At 36.6% G+C, this 17,463-nt stretch overlaps 1 long non-coding RNA gene across 1 annotated transcript; it reads left to right on the forward strand.

Moving 5' to 3' along the window:
* The first annotated feature begins 1,830 nt into the window (after positions 1-1,830).
* On the forward strand, positions 1,831-4,769 carry LOC110442206. The gene is made up of 3 exons (XR_002461992.1): positions 1,831-1,959; positions 3,756-4,080; positions 4,721-4,769. It is a non-coding gene; the product is annotated as an uncharacterized LOC110442206 (long non-coding RNA).
* The last annotated feature ends 12,694 nt before the right edge of the window (positions 4,770-17,463 follow it).

Raw genomic sequence — 17,463 nt, forward strand, 5'->3', positions numbered from 1 at the left:
CTATATAATACTTCTTTTTGAACATCGGCACTTTGCTAAAGTTGGACATATGAGCAACGAACTGATTTTAGTGTAGAATGAGAATAATTATGCTAAACTGGAAAATGTATCGGTTGATGTAAACAATTTCATATTTTATTTTGTAGAAAAGAAATAATTTGATTGATGAAACTAAATTTCAGAAATCATGCGCTGTCCAGATTTCATCTAAATATAATGAATTATCTGACACCCCGGCTTTTCTTACAACGTACACCTGGTCATTCATGGAAAATGGAATATTTTATCAGGTAAGTAAGCCTGGTAGCTAAATATTTCATGAGTAAACATAAGTGGCATACAGGGTCGATATGTGTGACACGTACCCTGTACTGTGGACGGCGTCACAATCTATAACACTACCATGGCACAGTAATTCCATCAGGAACGCATTATCCCACGTAACATACTCTCTCTCAGGGCTGTAAGTACATGTTTTAATCTTTTCCATACACTTACATTCTTGTCTGTCTTGCCACGTCGAACTCGTACCGAGCCGTGTATATTGTCGTATTTACCTCGATGCTATATGTTCTGTATTTCGAACAATCAGCATTACGTAGATGTTGATATACATTTTAATCGTTAATCCCAAAGGTATGATTTAAAACAAGCTCTGTTGTTGGTTATTGCACATATTACTCACAATAGTATTGGTTAATGTATATGCTAATTGTATTCATTGTATTAAATTGGATATCTATGTTCTGTAAAGCGCTTTAGAGTGGCTTATGTTAGCTAGATATATATCACATTTTGTATTATATTTATATATAGGAACACGTCGGTGGTGAATTATATAATTGTGATCAACCATCGCTTGACTGACAGGTATAATGTCAAATGTTCAACTAATACACCAGGGATATACAGATATGCATGTACATGTATAATGTATAATAAAAAGAAGACCGATCGGTAGGGGTTCTAGTGCCGTGTTGGACGCGCAGTCGGTCTATATATCTTTCCCCTCAAGACTTGGCGTTCGGCGACATCTTTTCTTTCTACCAATTTGACCCCTCCGACAAGGTTAGACTGACATTCTGAAGTTCCACACCAGTCCAAAAAAGTGTCCCTGCCTTAACATGGCCAAGATTTTCGCATTCTCGGATGTCTTGCCGTCCTGCCTTCATGGCATTGTTGACGGATGGCTCTCCTCTCTATCATGGGATACTAGGCTTTTAAAGAGCCTGTAATTGGTCAGAACACCAGTTACGATATAGAATTTCTTGGTCCAACTCGGGCTGTTTCCATTGTGACAAAAGAGACTTAATCACAAAGCTTCGACCTAGACTGTTCAAATTGAGGCTTTTCCCCTCTATGTAACCGTTGCATTACAATGCCGCAGCATTGATTAGAGCAAGAGATTGTTCTTCTAGAAATTTAAAATTTAAAATTCAAGTTACTCAAATAAGTTTGGAACCCCAATTTGAAATCTTCACAGAACGACCTGATTGGTACCTACATACCTACCATTCACTAGGGTGATAGTTTGTATTATAGGATCTTTGTACAATATACACAATAATGACAGCTTAATTATATTGATTTTAGTATAATGAATATTATATTGATAACATTTTGCGTCGTACATTTGTATGTAAGAAAAGTTGTAAGTTACGTGACAAAGCAAGAAGTATTCAGCGTAATATCCCTATTTTCAAACACACATATCTCATGTACTGTTTATTGTTCATTTTTCAGAATACATTTGATACTACATATACCACAGTGACGTAAGTGTTGCCATGGAGATCAGGAAGATGGAAGATAGAGGAGGGGAAGTGATAATCTCCAAATACTATGACGGAATTCACTTCCAACCATTGGTTTCGGGGAACGTAAAAGACCATTTAGAGGCAGTGAGGAACATGAAATACAGGAAAGGCGACGTGCTTCTTGATTCATTCCCTAAAACTGGTATGTCGACAAGATTAGCTAGACTACAATATCAATGTTTATAAATATTCAATCACACATGTATTTATATATATATATATATATTTAATTTAAACATATTTTATTGCATAAATGAAGCAAACGGATTAGGTACAAGTTATATCAATATTACAATGGCCCTCTCCATTTTACATAAATTGAGAAATGGCATAATTTGATCGCAATGAATACCATTTTTTCATACAATAAATGAAATAATACAACAGATATAAATATGATGCGTTGATGTCATATCACATAAACTAAACCTTTGGCTGGATTTTATATAGTTACTGAGGGTATCAACATTTACAGAAATGCGTACTACGTCTAGAATATTCAATATCATATTTCACGTGCCTTATTTGCTCGCTTGTCACATTTGAGGTGTTTTACTTCTGTTCTGTATCAAGGTTTACTTGAGTGGTACGAAACGACCCATTTACTTGGTTTCTGTTCTAAATTTGTATATAAACCACACAAAATGAATCGCCTTCAGCTAAAAGGACAATTCGAAAAAGGAAGCTTAGAAGTATACCAGAAAAGTTAACTATTACATAGAAACGAAGTATGAATGCTTCGTTTGTGTACCAATCAAATGTGTATAGTTTAATCTTGTCTGCAAACCCTTCACAATTACTCTTTACAAACAATATCTTGGCTTCCTGCATCACCAAGTAAACCCTACCGATTCATTTTCCAATTGGTTGGAATGACGAAATACTAGCTATCACACGGCTTTTGGAATACCCATGAATGATGAGGATACGGACCTGCCTCAAATTCTTTGGATTCCAAAAACTTCACAAATATCCTTAAATACAACATTTTATCTCTATCGTTGGTACTTGCACAACCAATCCGTTATCCAAACTTCCTTCTACCCTTGATTTACAGTCTTATTCTGACGATGTATATACTATAGGAACTGAGAAATTTCACTACGAAAGCACATAGCAAACTGAAGGGACCAACTATTAATGATTCGTCTGTGGACCAAACAAAAAAGGAATGATCGGTTTGTGTACCAAGCAAATCTTCATTTTGATTTCTTAGCAGAGTTTTAACAATTAAAATGAATTAAAAATTAAAAAGACTTTTGGCGCCAATTGACGACCAATAGAAATACATATCGGGTGTGAAGATGTATTTAGTCATCTAACTTACCACGTAGATTTTCTCTGTGTACCCCGGTTTTCACCCACATTAAAACCCATTGCACAATTCTTTATCCAGACCAAAAACAGTAATTGAATAGTAAAAAGAAAATCTGTTCCAATAATGTTGTAAATGAATACATTTTTTATTTTTTTGCATTTCGACGAATATGTATTTGCGGCTTTGTATCAAACGACTTGTTAACGATTTATTAAGAAATATTTACAGGGTAATGTTTATTCTTCAAAATACGTTTAAATTCCGATCTTTCTGGACTGCTGACCTGTATTTTTAGTTGTTAAAAAAACATTAAGATTAATTATATTTTTTCTCTCATATTCTTATGGATATTATATATGAGAAAAAATATTGTATTGTGAGTTGTAGCTGGGACAATACACGAATGATGTGTTTGTGCCTGAGTAATTAAATATATTTTATTAAGTAAAAAAGATATTATCAAGTAATTTTGATCGCTTTACAATCAATCCAGACGGGATAAATGACACAAAACTAATTAATGTCATATCTGAGTGTTCAAAAGATGTGACAGACAGAATATGAATAGGAATGTTTTAATAACATATATCGACTAGCATGTCTGCTATGTTTATTTAAAGGAACACACTGGACCTATGACATTCTGTATATGTTGAAAAATGAAAAAGCAGAATATAGTACCGGCCATATTGTGAGTCTCGACTATGAAACAGTTGAAAAAAAACGATGCCTTAGACAGCCCAAGAGTTCTGGTGTCTCATTTCTATCCGCAACATATTCCAAAATTTGTTGAAGACGAGAAATGTAAAATCGTCTATGTCTACCGGAACCCAAAAGATACGGCAGTATCTATGCACTCCTTCATGAAACGACTAAACGTCGAGGGAATGAAAGGTTATAAAGGCACATGGGAACATTTCTTTGAATTATTCACCACAAAACCAGGTGAGTACAGGTACAACAAGTTCACACAAAAGTCAGGCGAGGTCAGTTCAACCATTGATATTCTTCTGATTTGCAATCATTGCGACGCAAATACATTTCAAAGCACGTTTTACACGGTAAGGAAATCAGATCGCGTAGCATTGTAATTTCGTAATCTGTGACTATATAGAGCTTTTTGTTTGAACTTTATTGTATACCACGCGTGCAAAACCAAAAGCGCTCTCTCTGCTCTCTATTAATTTTTAACTGAATGACCATCCATGTCTAGAGTGTACCAACACACGCAGTAATAAAGTTTTAAGGTGCATATAAAACTATTGATAAAGTTTCAAATTTATGTTTCTTAAAACAGCACTTAATGTAAACAAAGTGTTTTAATTGTTGATTCCCATAAATATAATAACGCTCAAACCGTTCACATTTCTTAATCCATTCCTTTTGCATGCATGCATATTTTCTTATTTTGTTTGTTTGTGCGTACACTTATTTAAACGACAAAACACAAAACACATAATAAAACAGATTGATACTAGCAGTTCGTACAAAAGATTGTACATAAGCATTAAGGAAAAAGAGAGTATAACTTCTCAATGCATATCATTTATTTATTCATAAATTTACATTATTTTTAAATTTTCAGGGCACTATAATACTTGGTTCGAACACGTGAAGTCGTGGTTGGACTTCAAGAAGAAACATCTGGACGTACCCATTCTGATGGTATCATTCGAGGACATGAAAAAGGTACTTGGTTTATTTCCAAGTCAAATATTTAGAAACATGCCTTTTTAATTTAATAACGTGTGTGTGTGTGTATGTTTTGATCACTGCATCAATAAGTCCAGTAAAATTGTTTTCCTTTTCCTATGGGATTACGTTCTACCAACAGGCAACACGATTTAAGTTGATCGATTTTTTAACCTTTAACATGGAATATTTTATACTCTTGCCAATAAAACTGCGCGAATTCGGTTACTATTCAATATAAGATTGGCCCAATATTGGGCTACTTTGATATTCAAATGTCACAAACATTATAGGTATTATGCCGGTTTTTCAATGATCTGTCGTTTTCATTATGTGAAATCAAATTATGATAAACGAATAATGAACTGTTTCCTTTTACCTTATTTTCCACAATTCCGACTGTCAATTTTTCAGAACCGACATATTGAATATTATGTTCTAAAATTCAAAATAAAGGTCGGATTTGTTTTGTTTACATCAAAGTTTTTCTAAAAAACAAAAATATTCAAAAGTTTCATTAGCAGTCTTTATTAACATCCAACATTAAGCCCTTGTACATAGATCAAGTTTTTTTCACTTTTTGTTAAATAATATAAAAGAATGTTAAAAGAATAAGGTGGGGTTTACACCTCGGGACAAAACAAGACCCAGACGTTCTTGATGAAGTTACAAATAAATGTCAGTTTAGCGTCATGTCCAAAGCAAAAACCTCCAATACGAAAGAAACAGCATTGACCAAAGCCGGCAGCAACCCATTCTACAGGAAAGGTAAGTTATATTCTTATCAATTGCTTGTTACATATAGAATTGTTCTTCCTGTAAATTTCATTTCTGATAAAAAGAACTGTTCTTGTACCTCTATATAGTGTTGATCTTCTTTAAAAGATTTCTTATAATTTTTTTCAGCATATTTTGATGATAAAATAAGCATTCATTTCGTGCTCAGCCTAGGTCTAAACAGTCCTTAATTATAACATTACGCAACTACTTGCCTCATATTAATGGTTTACACCCGACATTGTTTATACTTATATTGCATATATCTGTATAAAATGGCAGCAGCTATTCTTTTTTTAATATGTTCTTTTAAGAATGTTTGTTATAACAAGTGTTTAGGAATATTATATTAGATCAGTGACATTGTACTTAAAACATGTTAAGATTTTTTTCTCTTGATCTTGTTACCAATTATTGAGATCAGCAATATGATATTATCACTAAAATGAGAAAAATACACTATGAGTATTCAAAATAAGTACGGGTTATTTTACATTTTCCGTTCCGATATTAAAGAGTTATTTTTGTTTGCTGTAAGCAATACCAATTTTGACATATATCTGGTTGTGAAAGAATAATGATTAAGCTGTTGTCACAACTCGCATGCACATGAGGTTAACTTAATTTCCCGATTTCAATATTCAAGGTGAAGTGGGTGAGTGGAAGAACTGGCTAACTGTCGCACAGGACGAAACGTTTGATTCCGTGATAGAAAAAAATATGACTGACATTGATTTGGAAGTTAAATATACGCTGTGATAGACTTTTCAAGACGGAATATAGAACAATATCCCAGAGAAGTGAATACTACCAAATCATTTATAAGGATTAACAATAAAATATGTTTAAACTAAACAAACTGAGTATTTTGTTTTACATTATTTCACGAATGATTGTATTGTAGAATTGTTATACATTTCTAAACGTCATTTAATCTCAGTTCTGTGTGTTGTTTGAATATTGTAGAATCAATCTGTAACTGTCACATATTATTCAAACGCTTACCCTTCCGGAACTCCGAGTCTTACTATCCTTATTTTCTTTTCGAGGGTCTGAATGTAAGTCTTTACTTCGTTCATATTTTATCTTAATTTTACCTATTTTAGTTCAAATTGCGATTTTGCTAATACTTCGGTACTCTTTTGTCGTGTTTTTATGTAGTTACAATAATAAAACCTGGTCTTATTAACTTTTAATATTTGGTCAAAACTTTTTGTTCTATTTTAGCAATTTTGTCACCTTGACAAAACGAAAAAAAAAATCTGATACTTTGAATATGGTTTCTTTAGAGAAAAACAAATGTGTGGTTATGGTATAAGTATCTCAACTGTTTCCAGGTTGTGATTCAGGAACTGGCTGCATTCGTCCCTTAATGCCAAGCAATTGTTTATATAGTTTTGGGGTGGGATCTCAACAGTTTCAAAGTTATGACCCCAAGGGTTTTAGTCTCAAAGGGTGGGGCCAGATCCCGGACCATCCTGGACGCATATTGCATTCGTCTCTTTATACTCAGCAATATATACATGGTTAGAGGATGGGGATCTCAACTTTTTCTAAGTTTTGACTCAGCAACAAGGTCCCTAGGGGTGTGGCTAGACCCAAGAGTGAATGTTAATAACATAATTGTGTTCGTCTCTTTATGTCCAGCATGCGTATATTTAGTTTTTTTGTTAGGATCCCAACCGTTTCAAAGTTATAACCCGGGGACTAAGTCCTCAAGGGTAGGACCGACCCCAAGGGCCACCATGGAAGCATATGATTGTTATCCAGTGCAAAGCTCTAGAAAAGAAGTCGTTTAAAGCAATTTAGTTAAATTTCAATCAGTGGTAAAGAAGTCTGAAGAAATTGTTGTCATACGGATGGACGACGGACGCCACGGTATGGCATAAGCTCATATTGGTTCTTCAGACCTGTTGAGCTCAACATGTCAAAAACCTTTTGGTCTAATATAAGTTTGATTTGTTGATTAAGACAATGAACATATTATGGAGTATTCCAATATATTTTTACAAACATCAATTTTAAAACACAGTTATGCTTTTGTCATTTAATTATAAACAGTATGACAAGATGTCTGTCAACAACAAAATCACCTGTGTCTAAATGCACGTGCTTTTTTTCCCCATGAACTCCAATTTCCTCACACATTAAGACCCGCAGCCACATACCAAATATATATTACATATACAAATTGGATTTTTTGAGAATTTGTATGCAAATGTCATCCTCATTAAAATCACATTAACTTGGATAAATTAGAGCTACTTTATATAATTATGCACTTTTCATTAAGCCATAGACGTGTAGGATTTATATATGGGTCTAGTTTTGGATAAATGTTAAAAAAAAAAAATAACAAGAGAATACTGAAATGTAATCCGACATTTGTTGTCAATGAAATATACTTACAGAAGTTATATGTAGCCATTTCCTGCGTTTAGCTTGAAAAACGCGAGTAAACTATCATGCTTATCAATAATACGTTTTAAATAGAACACTTGCTAAACATATAACGTATTAATGTTGTTTATTGTTTGATTACCAAAATGACTGATTAACCGGTAGCTCGACGGGAAGAATGTTTCGGTTTTTCATTCCTTTTACCCTTTTAATACCAATTATGAGTCCTAATGAAATAAGATGATTGCTTTTTTATTTGGCATCTCTCCCCGTATAGCTAGTGAGTATTCAGGGTCATATGACAGCCTTTTGAGGTTTGGGACGCGTGTCACTACCTATTTAAATCACAGCGTCAGGAGCAGCTGATGTCGGGGTTTTAGACAGTATCTTAAACTATTGTACAAATATATTGTTGTTTTTTAAACAGGAAAGAAACATTTTCAAATATCTGAATTTCAAATTTTCGTCAGACTAAGTTGAAACAGCTATTTACGAATAGCTAACTTAACGCCATAAATTAATAATATTTTGACATATGATGGGACGAAAGGTGGCGGAAATCGATCCAAAGTAAGCGCTATTGTCGTAAACAACTGACGACTACTGCTTTATTTACAATACACACCATTTTCGTTGAAAATAATTTTTGATTATTGTTAAAACAGGAATATTTTGTGTTTTTAGTTGTTATTGTTTCTATGCAATTTGATTTAACCGCACGACTTGCGAGGCACGTGATTGTCACGTGATCGTAATTTACATAGCGCGGCAACATCTTGTGACACTTATGAGCCAAAATGTAAAGCAATTTCTTGGTGCAAATTAGGTAAATCATGACTATTAAGTTTGGAACCCCAATTTGAAATCTTCATAGAACGACCTGATTGGTACCTACATACCTACCATTCACTAGGGTGATAGCTTGTATTATAGGATCTTTGTACAATAAACACAACAATGACACCTTAATTATATTGATTTTAGTATAATGAATATTGTATTGATAACATATTCTAATGCGTCGTACATTTGTATGTAAGAAAAGTTGTAAGTTACGTGACAAAGCAAGAAGTATTCGGCGTAAAATATTTCTAACTTAAAACAAACCCCGATCTTTTATATATGCCTCTTATTGATGATGAATAATGCATATGTAGGTCCATTGTCTTGAAATAATGCCAATTAAAGGCATTTCGCCCTCCATTTCGGTAACGGGAAACGTGCCGTGATTTGCGTAATTTTGAAAAATTAATTTAAAAAAGACGTAAACAAAATAAACGCCCAAACTTCTACATATGCCTCCAGTTGGTGACGAAGAATGCACATTAGGGTTCTCTTGAAATAATGCTAATTTAAAGCCCATTTCCTTCCATTTCGGTAATTCAACTCCATTCCGGTCCATTTCGGTAAATACCCAAGCCCGCAAATAAGTGAGACCCAGACACCGAGCTGCACACGGTCACACTAATTTGCGCCATAGGAGATTTCGGTCACCCTAATGAGTGTCCTCAGAGTAATGAGTGTCCTCAGAGTGTCCTCGGAGGTTTTTGCGAGCCCGAGATTGGGTTTTAGATTTTGAAAGCCGTTACTGAAGGTATTTGATTTGGTAATACTTGTTATTTTCGTGATATATTTATATACATAGTGTTACATTATTATACGTTATCAATGTCCTAAGCGACACATCAGTACTTGGGCCTAAGCGACCCTAATACAAGCCTCATTCTGAATACCCAGCGCACCTGGTTGGTCGTCTTTAAAGCACCGATGTAACATGGTGTCAGATAATGCGAAATACGCCCATTTATGTTGAATTTCCAATCGAAAACGGAGGAAAGTACCACATGTGTTCATCCTGTAATGTTGTAACCCACGATTCATACATTAATCGGAAAACTGAACATTAATAGGACTCAAGTGTTCGCCGCGGGAAAAAAATATATGGCGACCGTTGTAAATTTTGAACAGCCCAGGATGGATTTGGACGCAAAAGACCTGTATCAAGAGTTTCAATGGTTCAAACAACATGTAAACTTCACATTTAAAGGACCGCTGACACAGGCAGCCGACAAAGATCGTGCTGGCTGGCTGGCTGGGTATGTGGATTGAGCAAGCTGGTCGAGAGGTATACAAATCACTGGAATGGGCCGAGGGCGAAGAGGACGACCCCGTGAAAATGCTCCTCAAACTTAACGAATATGTGCAACCGAGGGAAAATAAAAGAGTTGCTAGATACAGAGCACAACACCGTAAACAAAACGAAGGTGAGTCGTTCGACAATTTTTATAAAAGACCTTAAGTTGCTGATCTTGGACTGTGAATATGGTGACTCTGATGACATTTTGGTTGATCTAATTGTAAATGGAGTCAGGCACGCTAAGATCCAGGAAAGACTTCTTGATCGTGGTCAAGAATTGACATTAGCGAAGGCTATTGAAACAGGCCGCAGATACGAAATGTCACAAAATCAGCTAAAGGTAATGAAAGGTGAAGAAATCTTAGGGATAAAAACAAAACCCCACAACACGTAGGCATACAGAAAAAAAACCCAACTTTCAACAGAGGCAGAGCAAACCTGAGAAAAGGGTTAACAACACATGCGGCAAGTGCGGTAAAGCCCATGACAGGGATAGCTGTCCAGCGAAGGGTACCAAATGTTCGTACTGCCATAAAACTGACCATCGGTCAAAAATGTGTAGAAAACGCCTCCGAAAGATAAACTGTATACAAGACGACAAAGAAACGGAATGCTACGAGTATGATGATGATTTATTACACATATACTCGACTAGTGACATGTCGCGAATAGCCGATTCAGACAAGTGGGTATGCGAACTTAAAGTGCGGGACAAGCTAATAAAATTTCGCATTGATACTGGCGCAAAATGCAGTATATTGACTCAAGACACATTCAGAAGCATTGATCATGCCAAACTACGGAGGTCATGCAGGACACTCAAGTCATACAGCAACCACAAAATAGTTCCTGTTGGTGCTACGACAGTGCCCATTGAGTACAAAGGGAAACAACTCTCTATAGAGTTTGAGGTTGTCGACATAGCTCAGGAGAACATTATAAGTGGTGATATAGCAGAGCAGCTAGGGCTACTATAACGTATCAACGTTTGTTCACTCGCCGAACAAAGTGAAATAGAACATGATTTTCCTGAGCTGACCAAAACAACTGGAACTCTGCCCGGATACTACAAGATCCCGCTTAACGAGAATGCAAAGGAAGTGGCACATGCAGTGTGGAGGTTACCAGTAGCTGTCAAGGAACGAGCCATGGAGAAACTACGCGAAATGGAAGCAGACGGGTACATTGCTAAAACTTCAAAACCGACTGATTGGGTCAGCTCCATGGTCGTATCCCTTCGCAATGACAAGGTTCGCGTATGCATAGATCCCAAAGATCTAAACAAGGCGATTAAGAGAGAACACTACCCCATGAGGACAATTGAGGATGTTGTCTCCAACATACCTGGTTCTAATGTGTTCTCAAAACTGGATGCGAAGTCAGGTTTCCTACAAATTAAGCTCGATGAAGAATCTTCCTACCTCACTACCTTCAATACTCCGTTAGGAAGGTATAGATGGCTTAGGCTGCCATTTGGCATCAAATCAGCACCTGAGATCTACAAAAGGATCATGGATCAAAGGTTGGAAGGAATCGATGGAGCATTCGCGATCATTGATGATATACTTATAGCAGGTCAAGATATGGAACACCATGACAAGATACTAAAACAAGTCGTAGAACGTGCGATGAGCTACAACCTGAAGCTAAACTTCAAGAAATGCTGTATTAGGCAACCCAAAGTGACATACATGGGTCACGTGATCACAGCTCAAGGACTATCGGCCGACCCCGGAAAGGTTGACGCTATAGTTAACATGCCAGCACCAACGGACAAGGATGGTGTACGCAGGTTTTTGGGATTAGTCCAATATCTCTCAAAATACATTCCTAACCTCAGTCAGGTTGACGCGCCAATACGCAGTCTCCTCAAGTTGGACATAGAGTTTTCATGGGATCATGGACAAGAAACTAGCTTCCGAGAGTTGAAACGTCTGTGTAGCACTAGTCCAGTACTCGCATACTACAACGTGAACAAGCCAGTTCAGATTGAGTGTGACGCTAGTAAGGATGGGCTAGGAGCAGTGCTCCTACAGGGAGAACACGTCATCGCATACGCTTCGCGATCTCTGACAGAAACCGAAAAACGATACGCACAAATCGAAAAAGAAATGCTTGCGATTGTGTACAGTGCGACTAGGTTCCATCGCTTTATATTCGGAAAGGAAACTACCATATATTCAGACCATAAGCCACTGGAACAGATATTCGTGAAACCACTTCTGTCAGCTCCAATGAGGATACAGAAGATGATGATAAGACTACAATGGTATGATCTGTCAGTACAATATCGAAAGGGCAAGGACATGCATATTTCTGATGCACTTTCCCGCGCATTTCTGCCTTCTACAAAGGACAGTGGTCAGTCCGAGTTGGACAACCACATGGATATGGTGAACATGATATCTGTGATCGCGGAGAAATACTCTGAGATCCAGGTCAGCACTCGGAGAGAGTTGTCGGTCCTCTACAAAGTCATTGTAGACGGATGGCCAGACACCAGAGGACAATGCCCTATAGAAACACGACCGTATTGGGATTCCCGTGATCAATTATCAGTTATCGATGGAATTATATATAAGGGACTCCGGGTGGAAGTGCCGCCCAGCCTCCGTCGTAACATTCTGGAACTGACTCACAAGTCGCACCTTGGTATCCAAAAATGTGAACAACGTGCCCGTGAAGTTCTTTATTGGCCACAGATGAATGCTGAAATCGAGGAAATGGTGGCTAACTGTACACAGTGCGCAGAGTATCAAAGGTACCAGAAGGCTGAACCTCTGAGACCGACTAACACCCAACAACTGCCTTACAGTCATCTAGGATGTGATCTGTTCGATTTTGAGTCATATCATCTGTGCAATGAAAACAGTGTTTGCCTGTCATGAAATACCATTGAAAATCCGCTCGGACAATGGGCCACAGTTCACGTCATCAGAATTTAAAACATTCTGTAAGGATTTGGGATTGAGCATGAAACTTCAAGTCCTCACTTCCAAAGCCCCAACGGTGAAGCTGAGCGAGCTATACAAACTGTCAAAAATCTGTGGAGAAAAACGAAGGAGAAACAAATGGCACTCCTCGACTACAGGACGACACCCTTAGAAGGTATCAAGTTGTCACCGTCTCAACTTTTAATGGGCAGAAGACCTCGTAATAACCTTCCTGCAAGTAAGGACCTGCTCAAACCAGCCAACCACAACTCTGAGGCGATTAGACAACACTTCAACACTGAGAAAGGTAAAAGTTTTACTATGATAATCGAAGAGGTGTCAAAGAGTTACATTGGCTCCAGTGTACGTATCAGCCCACAGCCAGGTTCAAAGACATGGCGACCAGGAACAGTGATAGAACCACATAGCAAGCCACGCTCCTATGTTGTTAAATGTGACAATCGTCTTTATCGCAGGAACCGGAGACATCTCAAAACATCAACCGAAGCTGCCAATCGGAATACACACATGGATGTAGAGATTGGAGAGCCGCCAGATCTTCTGGGCACCTTCAGAAAGGAGGAACAACAGGACCGACGCACAGTACAACAACAACCGTCTGTGTTTCCACCTGGAACCGCTACTCCACCAGAAACTGTAAGTGAGAGTCCCAAATACACTCATCATACCACAAGATCAGGCAGACAAGTTAAAGCGCCGATGAAATTGGACTTGTAAACAACTAACTGTTTCAACCGGAACATGTCTAAACCGGATTCTCCGTCATCGAACTGTGAACCTGTCTAAAGGGAATTTACAGTACACTGAACATTTCGAACTGTTATGTTATGTAGTTGAGTTCGAGACCTGCACTGTGCTTTGGGCATAATAATCCCTGTGCAGTCTCTTAGAAGAAATAGTTCTAGTCAGTTTAAACTCTAGTCATGTTAATTTGTTTGTTAAAATATCATGTACACCTTTGTCTGACTTCAGGTTATCACTAATGAGTAATCCAAGTTATAGATATCATAGGACTTGAACCATAAGAACTGTGTTAAAATAATGTGTTTTATCATGGTTTAACCTCTACTATATTTCATATTGTATTAATTAATTTGAGTGATTTCTCAATCTCATTATAAAGAGAAGGATGTTACATTATTATACGTTATCAATGTCCTAAGCGACACATCAGTACTTGGGCCTAAGCGACCCTAATAAAAGCCTCTTTTTGAATACCCAGCGCACCTGGTTGGTCGTCTTTAAAGCACCGATGTAACACATAGTACTTACAAAAATGTGTAATCAAATGTCTGTTGCTGTATAATACACCTACGACCATCAACGTATATTTTTTGGTTTCAACAAATGTTATTGTGTAGACAACAGGCAGTGCCTATACAAGTCTTCTCCTGAACCGGTACAACATAGATACATTTACACTGAATAATAAGGTATAGATACAAAATAGTTGATAATTAATTACTGATTGAGATTATTGACATATTTCACAGAAATCAAGCCTGAAATAAGAATAATTCGGACAGAAAAAGAAACAAGAACAACTGCCATCTTGAATAAGGTTGTCAGTAAATTTATAGAAGTTTAAGTCACTTGCTTTGTGCCTGATTTGAAAAAGTATTATATTAAGATTACTAGGATTGCACTGTTTAATGATCAAAGATTAAAGATCTTATACATTATAAGTAATTTATGTTTATGACGTCTTTGATTTAAAGTTTCCATGTTTACCTCAAGATATAGTTTTCGATGAGATGTCCCACTTTTTAACTCCGATATAATTTCCATAGCTATCCAATGGTACAGTCATTCCAGAAAATATCACCATACCAAAGCACAGGTCTTATATAACAATAAAACGTTTCCAATGATTGACTATCGATTTTATATTTTTAAGCATTCTGAATATGTTGAGTCTAATACAAGTTTTACTAAAAATAACATGAATATCAAAAGTAACCCTAAATTTGTTATGGCATTTCATCAGGTAATAATTTATGATTTAAGACAAGAGGGGCGTGCTTTCTATTCCTTCTATACACTTTAAAACGTATATACGTATTCAGATTGGAGGGAGTACATATTCATTATATATGTCAATAAATATTAACAATATAATTGTAAATCATTTATTACGATTAGTCACGTCATTGCAAGGGACTTTTCAAAGACTATCATTCGTTTGTTTGGTCACTATATATTGTTGGGTCGGGGAAGCGTGTTTTCGAGACATTCAATGACACTTTCTTTGAAAATTGTGTGGCCCTAAAAATGGCCGTTTTAATCTGAGTAGTTTCCTACTTCATCTGACTGCGGTTCAGGGCTAGCTTCAGTTTTCTTGCATAACGGGTCTCCAATGTCTGTGTTAGTTGGACGCCGTCCTTGAATGCAGCAGCTGTGAGGTGTTGTAGTCCGCGCAGTTTCCAAAATGTAACGTTATCTTCTGTTTTGAACAATTCGCATAGACGCGTGTTTATTCTTGTTCGTTGTATTTCATATTTCTCTGGTGACATATGCCGCGGTCTGTATCGCTGGAACAGGCTACCAACTATCACACGGCATACTTTCTCTACAAACATAGCGACAACGTCACATATGTCGCTGACAATGTCATCTGGGTCTGATGTGGGGCCGATTTCGTTTCCTCCAATCTGTAGGAAAACCCGGTCGACATCAAGATCACGGATCTTCTTCGATAGTAGAAGTGTCCTGGTTGTTGCCCCACGGATTTCTGACAGCTGGACATCGTCGGATTGCAGGAGAGAGTTTCCAGCCATCCTGTCAATGAAGCTGTGTCCAACGATTGCGAAACGCATGATGATGTTTACAGGTTTACTTGTTGATTTACTTGAAAGAGAGAGTTGTGTGTCGTGTCGTTTGCGTGAAAGTCTTATCACAACATTTTTTACCGTTTGTATTGTCCATACAGACACGGGCACGAGACAGTTATTATCTTATTATAATTATCTATCACCTTGCCCTAGTTATTATTTTATTATTTTATTAACCTCGAGTCAACTGACTCAAGGGTATAATACATATATTACAAGATAAGTACAACATGTTATGCAATACAATACAGAATAACATATGGGCATATGTTAATAGGAGAGTGACTCTTTACGTACACTTGTTGCCAAATGTGAATATTTTCCAAGATTAAAAAGTTCCCTTACATTATTGGTACTTAATAGTTGACTTAGCTTAAACACACTCGGACTTAAACGATAATATTTCTTTATGTACTTTAACCTTAGATTTGCATAAAATGGACATTTGAGAATAAAATGAAACTCATCTTCAACGTCGCCTAAATTACATCTAGTACACAGTCGATTATGACGGTTTGTATTATTCCGCCTCCCGACCTCAATATTTAAACTGTGAGAGGACAGTCTATAGCGAGAAATTTGACGCTTGTATTTTGATTTGATTGGCTTAAGCAAATAAAACTGTAAGTCGACATTGTCTATCAGGTGTTGATATAAATACCCCTTTGGAGAATTTGAAACATTTGTTAACATACCATTGTCGTGAAACATCGAGCAATATTTGTTCTATAATCTTTGCCGCAATATTAATAGGTAAGTTTTCCTCAAAGATATACTCCAAACCCATACTAGCTAGTTTTTGCCTAATATTAATTAACCAGTCATCATTACCACTTATACGCTCATCATAGCAAGCTTTTAATATACAGTTATCGCTACATTTCACTTTTACCCAGTATTTAAAAATCCCCAGTTTCCTTTGGACTATGTGGGGGAATCTACAAAGTTCACAATAAACCAGATCATTATAAGTGCATTGTCTGACTCCCAGAATTTAAAAAAAAATAAAAATTAAATGAACTTTATTTACAGCAGGCGCTTTGTGAAATCCTCAGATTTCTGAGGCATAACACAAAATACTGTTTACATAAGAGTTTCATTATTTCGTAAGTTACCACCATTTCTAAAAACAACTATTTTGGTTTTAGATATGTTGACTTCTAGATACCATGTGTTACAATAATCCTGTAGGGAGTCCAGCATAGATTGGAGACCTTCTGGTGTTTCTGATAGCAGCACCATGTCATCTGCATACATGATCAAAAATAGGTTTATAAGTTGCAGTTCTAACTTGGACAATTGTCTTTTATGAAATTGATCTCAAAATCATTAACATATAAAGAAAATAAAACTGGTGACAGTACTTCGCCCTGTAAAAGTCCAATCTTGTTGCAAAAACTATCACTTAGGACTCCATTATACTTTACACATGATTTAATATTATTATATAGGTCAATCAAAATTTGAAGGAACTTACCTCTGATACCACAATTGATCATTTTAAACCATAACTTGCTTCTATTAACAAAATCAAAAG

This window comes from Mizuhopecten yessoensis, unplaced genomic scaffold, assembly GCF_002113885.1.
Source record: "Mizuhopecten yessoensis strain PY_sf001 unplaced genomic scaffold, ASM211388v2 scaffold716227, whole genome shotgun sequence".
Classification (NCBI taxonomy): Eukaryota; Metazoa; Mollusca; class Bivalvia; order Pectinida; family Pectinidae; genus Mizuhopecten; species Mizuhopecten yessoensis.